This window comes from Podarcis vaucheri, assembly GCF_965113315.1.
Source record: "Podarcis vaucheri genome assembly, chromosome: 1".
Classification (NCBI taxonomy): domain Eukaryota; kingdom Metazoa; phylum Chordata; class Lepidosauria; order Squamata; family Lacertidae; genus Podarcis; species Podarcis vaucheri.
The window spans coordinates 96,625,947-96,631,840 of NC_138759.1; the positions used below are offsets into that span (position 1 = coordinate 96,625,947).

Consider the following 5,894-nt stretch of genomic DNA (forward strand, 5'->3'; position numbering starts at 1 on the left):
ATGTAATGAAAAATGGAAGAATGGAGGATGTCACTTAAGAGTATGAGAGAGCCACCTCTTCAAAAGAACAAGGCATCTTTTAAGCCCCCTCCAGTAAATCAATCATAAACATTTGGCAATTCTTCATTACAATAAGGTGAAGAAAAAGCCTGAAACAATTTTTGTTCTATGCTTTCTTGGCTCTAATAAGTACCTTGTTAAACATGATTAATGTTAACATAAACTGTGTAGCTTGCAAGATCTTTATTGGCAATGTTTAACTGCTTAAAGACACCACCATTCCTCACCCTTTTATCACTTCCCAAATAATGTGGCTTTGGTGCAACCAGACACTGGGAAAAAAGGTGGGCTTTTTCTTCTTCTTCCTCTCCAACCTCTCCTTGCTGAGGACCAAAGTCATTTCCAAAATCCTGCCCAACATAATCTCCAACATGCCAAGGCGTCTTCATGCATGACATTTTTGGTAGGTGTAGTCAAATACTTTTTCGGTGTACATCTGAACACATGGATAGATAGGGTGACAAAGTCTTTTCAAAAAGCTGTGATTGATTAAGGTTCTCTTATGAGTAGACATGTGGTGGACCTCCAGATTTGTAGTTACCTAGTATGTGAAACTGCCCTGGGGCTACTATTGTGGGGGGCTGGGGAAAGGAAATAGACAGAGGTCTATAGACACTCTGGTTCAAGCCAAACCGAGCATCTAAACAAGACTAGTATTGGCTGAGGAAAGACATCCAAACAAGGCCCCAAATGGAGTTACGTCTTGTACAGTCCCATTGATATTAGTCCTCTTTGTTCTACTCATGTTCCCACCAAAGCTGAAATCACAGCTACTCTCTTGCATTGCCACAAAAATAACACATCTACATATTTTTGTAGACTTATAGCATCATGCATATCACTGGATACTTGGGCATACCTACTCTACCAGTTGCTTGAACAGTCATTCTCTTTTACCAGGAAACCCTGGGTAATATAGCTCTATAACTAAAGGGCAGGGCAGGAGCAGTCACTGTTGTGCCCTTCAGATATTGTTGCACAACATTTCCCAGCAGCCCCAGCCAACATGGCCACTGGTCAGAGGTGATTGTGAGTAGTCCAACAACTGGGGGTCATTATGCTGCCTACCTGGGAACTAGGGAATGTCTTTGACCCATTTGTAAAGGTTGCTAATCTGCTGTTGGGTCCCGTTCAAGGTTCTTGTGTTAATTCACAAGGGCCCTAAACAAACTGAGTCCAAAACATCTTAAGAACTACCTGATTCCCTTTGCTCCACCTCCATTCCCAAGATCTTCCAGTGGGACGCTTTTTGCTCCTGAGATACAGCCAGCCTTTATTAGGGACTGAGCCTTCAGTGCATCAGGCTCTGCCATGTGGAACTTCTTGCCAATAGGAATTCAGAAAGAGTTGTTGTTTTAAACTATATTTTTTAAAAAGATCCCAGTTTTAAAAAACAGGTTTTTGATATTTTTTATACTGATGTTATGGTATTATTGTGTTTTTGTGCTGTATACCGCCCTGTTAAATATTCTAGTGGAGTGTGTGGTGTATAAATATTTAAAATAAATAAATAACTTTGAGAACAAAACCACTCATATCTATCATGGCATCTAGGTAGTTGCACAGTCATTTTCACATGGATGAATTTCAGTTATTGTGACTCAGGGATGTGGACAGGGTGCTCTGAGGAGTATGACTTGGCAGTGTTTTACCCAATCCTTGCCTGCAACGGCTTAGAACATCTGATAGGAGTGTGATGACTGATTGGTTCCAAGAGACTGTAAATGCTTCATTTGGAGAGAGAGACAGAGAGAGGGCCTGTCTGCCTTCTAGGAGGTGATCATGAAGCCACTCCTGAAGAAGCTGAGCCTGGAACTGGAGGATAAGCTACCCAACCAGTTGCTAATATCTCTTTCTCTTGAGTGGGTTGGTGGTCCTGCATCTCCAGGCATTCCTAAATAATACAGGTTACCTTGATCACTTTCATTGTGGCTTTCGATCCAGGCTTGCCACCAAAACTGCCTTGGTTGTCCTCAGGGTTATCCTGACCTATGCCAGAAGAAGGATAGGGGTGGGGGCAGAATTTGGCCATGCTGCTTGTTTTAGATGTCTCAGCAGCCCTTGACACCATCAAGCAACCTTCGGGATCAGTTAGTCAGGTAGGGACTAAGTGGTACCATGCCCAGATGTTTCCATTCCTATTTGACAGGTAGTTTCAGAAGCTGTTGCTGTGGAATTTCATTTTATAATAAGTTTTATGATGTGACACTTAACACTTGCCAGTAAGGCTCCTATAACTCTGCTTGAAGATGCAAACTTGGAATTCACTGGGGTCTCCTCACCTCTGGAACCAAACAGTGATAGATCAGACAATTTCAAATGTTCTTAAATATTTATTGTAACGTAATTTAACTATAACAAAATGAAGAGTAAGTAAGAAATAACAGAAAACACATGCATAGGTTCTCATGTGTCTAACACCAGGTCCTTCTTGCTTCATACTTACTCATTTAGTTCCTCCATTCCAGAACTTACCCATATCTCTGCTACTTATATCTATCTGACCACAGCCTTTTAGCCCCTTTCCCTATCTCCACCCGACTTGCGGTGTCCTTTCTAGCTGACTCCCCAGATCTTTGTCTGCTCCTCAGTGATAACCCAGTTCCTTGTCTTGCTGTTCTATCCTCATGAGCAAAAGGCTCTTAATGCAGTACACCATGTCCCACCCCTAGATTCATCTTCAAGACAGTTGCCATGATGCCATTACCCAAATCCTTGTGTTCATCAAGGCTTTATTTAAAACTCTTGCTTCTGCAGCAAGTTCCCATCTGCTTTTAGCTATATTTTAGCTCAACATCAAAAAAACGAAGATCATGACCACTGGGCCCATCACCTCCTGGCAAATAGAAGGGGAAGAAATGGAGGCAGTGAGAGATTTTACTTTCTTGGGCTCCATGATTACTGCAGATGGTGACAGCAGTCATGAAATTAAAAGTCGCCTGCTCCTTGGGAGAAAGGCGATGGCAAACCTAGACAACATCTTAAAAAGCAGAGACATCACCTTGCCAACAAAGGTCCGTATAGTAAAAGCCATGGTTTTCCCAGTAGTGATGTATGGAAGTGAGAGCTGGACCATAAAGAAGGCTGATCGCCGAAGAATTGATGCTTTTGAATTATGGTGCTGGAGAAGACTCTTGAGAGTCCCATGGACTGCAAGAAGATCAAACGTATCCATTCTTAAGGAAATCAGCCCTGAGTGCTCACTGGAAGGACAGATCGTGAAGCTGAGACTCCAATACTTTGGCCACATCATGAGAAGAGAAGACTCCCTGGAAAAGACCCTGATGTTGGGAAAGATTGAGGGCACAAGAAGAAGGGGACGACAGAGGATGAGATGGTTAGACAGTGTTCTGGAAGCTACAAACATGAGTCTGACCAAACTGCGGGAGGCAGTGGAAGACGGAAGTGCCTGGCGTGCTCTGGTCCATGGGGTCATGAAGAGTCGGACACGACTAAACGACTAAACAACAACATGCTGTTAGTCTCAAGATTCCATGTCCCCATAATCTCGTACCCTCTTGATTTCCCCTTAAGCAATAACAGAACAATCAAGCAACCGTGTACCTATAAGAATATGCCCATGTCTTTTTAGTCCTGCCCTCTGCACCATGGAATCTGTGCTATGATGTTTTCTAGAGATCTATCCTGTCCTCCATTCTGTCCTCAATCTCCATGAACCCTTTGAGTGAGATAATGTCATTACTCCACCCTTTGAGTGGAGTAAAATGTCATCAGCATATGGATGACAGCTGGCTCAACATCAAGACAAGATGAGGCTGCTGTTAGTAGATGGTCTGTTTGACCTGCTTATGTTTCCTTGAAAGCAGTAGTGTCTGTAGGCAGGTGAGTGTAGACTGCATCTTTAAAACACAAACACACGCTGGTTCCCCGTTAAAAAAAGTTTTCCGTCAAGATGCCCTTACATGTGGGATTTTCAATATTTTCTGGATAGCATCACTCTTAAAGATCAGATAGACAGACTGGGAGTGCTTTGGTTGCTTAAACAGCATTAATGACACAAAGCACTTTCACCAGCCTAGGTGGTGCGGCAAGAGCAACCCCACCTGGACAGAAGGTAGCTTTGTCATGGTTATCCATGCTCCAGTAACACCCAGCCTTCACTAGGAATGCTGCCAGTGGGACTGCTTTTGAGGATCTCTTGGCAACTGCAATTAGTTCAAAATGCAGAACACATCCTGCTAGTTTTGAAACAGCTTTGCTGGCTTCCCAAGTATTTATGGGGACAATTTAAAATGTTGGTATGAACCGAAACAACAACAACAACAACAACAACAACAACACTATAGGGGTGTTCACATGTTAAGTTTGACAAATGTACAGTCGGTGTATCTGTGCACATGAATCACTGAACTGCACAGATCAACAAATATACGCTGTTTCTCACAAACACCTAAGAACATAAGCAGGTGCCTTCTACTGAGTCAGACCATTGGTTTGTCTAGCTCAGTACTGTCTACACTAACTGGAAGTGGCTCTCCAGGATTGCAGGCAGGGCTATCTCCAAGCCCTACCTGGAGATGCCAGGGATTGAACCTGGAACCATGCAAAGCAGATGCTCTAGCACTAAGCTGTAACCCTTCCACACTAGTACTTGTGTAGAGACAACTTCTATCTGTTTTCAGTGTAACATGTGGATAAGCCTTATATGATTTGAAATCAGGATTGAAATCAAGGACCACTTACTCTTGTATGATGCCCATGCTTTGAAGTCATCTGGGGAGGTCCATCTCTGGGTTAGGCTCGTGGGGACTGGAGAACTGGCTTTTTTATGGGTGGCACATCACCTGTTGTGTGTCTTCTCCAGATCTGCATGCCTGGCCCTTGTGGTCACATATGAAGTGAAAATATTCTTATTTGCACAAGCTTTCATATTGCCTTGTTGTTTATACCATTTGGTTGCTACTTTTAGGATTTAGAGATGTGAGAGTCTATTAGTTGCAGTGTTGGCTGCTGCAGTTGCTGTTTTTAGTTTAGTTTTTATTATGTTCATGCTGTGCTGTAAGAATTCTCAATATACTTGCTGAAATAATGATAAGATTCTTTGCAGGAAGTTATGGCATTTAAGCTTGTAGGTAGAGAAACATACAGCCACCAGTCCTTAAGGACAAAACCTTCAGGACCAGAGGAGCGACAGAGATGATGAGTCATGCAAGAGCCTCAGAGTTGCTGGCAAAGTGGCTGGTTAACTGCCTATGAGGCTACTTAGGAGGAAGGGGAAATGCATGCAAGCACCTGCCAGAATCAGGATCTACCTAACAGCCAGCTTCTATATAAACTCTCACTCTTGAGTTACTTCATCACTGAAGCAACAGGTCCAAGCTCTAGTACAAAGCCGTCTTGAATATCTGAAGTTTAGCCATGATCACAAAGAGGTCCAGTGTCCTTACACATAATCTTTTGAGGGCTGCAGTGTCCGTCGTTGAATCCTGCCCTAGGAGGCTACTGTTTAATTTCCCCCAATGTTCCCCAATGCAGTGTTCCTTGGAGATATTATGGGGAATGTCCTGGGGGGGGTCTGGGAGCCAACCTTTTAACTTCATTCAATGCTCTAGAATAATGCAATGTATGGGGATTGTAGGAAACTAAAATGGCAACTCCCAGGCCCACTGGGGCTCCATCCAGCGCTGATTGCTATCCCCAGCTAAGCCTGTTGTGGGGGACCACGATTTGCCTCAAATGATACACAGAAAATCTGTAGCAAGCAGGGTCATTAGTAATGCTGGAAGTTCATTTTCTACAGCTTAGAGGTGGCATGATGCAGCCATAATTAAGCTCCACTGTGAAGTTCCACTGTGATCCTCGGATGAAGGGCG

General features: G+C 43.4%; 1 long non-coding RNA gene across 1 annotated transcript; it reads right to left on the reverse strand.

Moving 5' to 3' along the window:
* Positions 1–228: 228 nt before the first annotated feature.
* Positions 229–5,331, reverse strand: LOC309527691. Its single transcript, XR_014217292.1, has 2 exons — positions 4,765–5,331; positions 229–496 (listed from the first exon to the last, which is right to left on the reverse strand). It is a non-coding gene; the product is annotated as an uncharacterized lncRNA (long non-coding RNA).
* Positions 5,332–5,894: the final 563 nt, after the last annotated feature.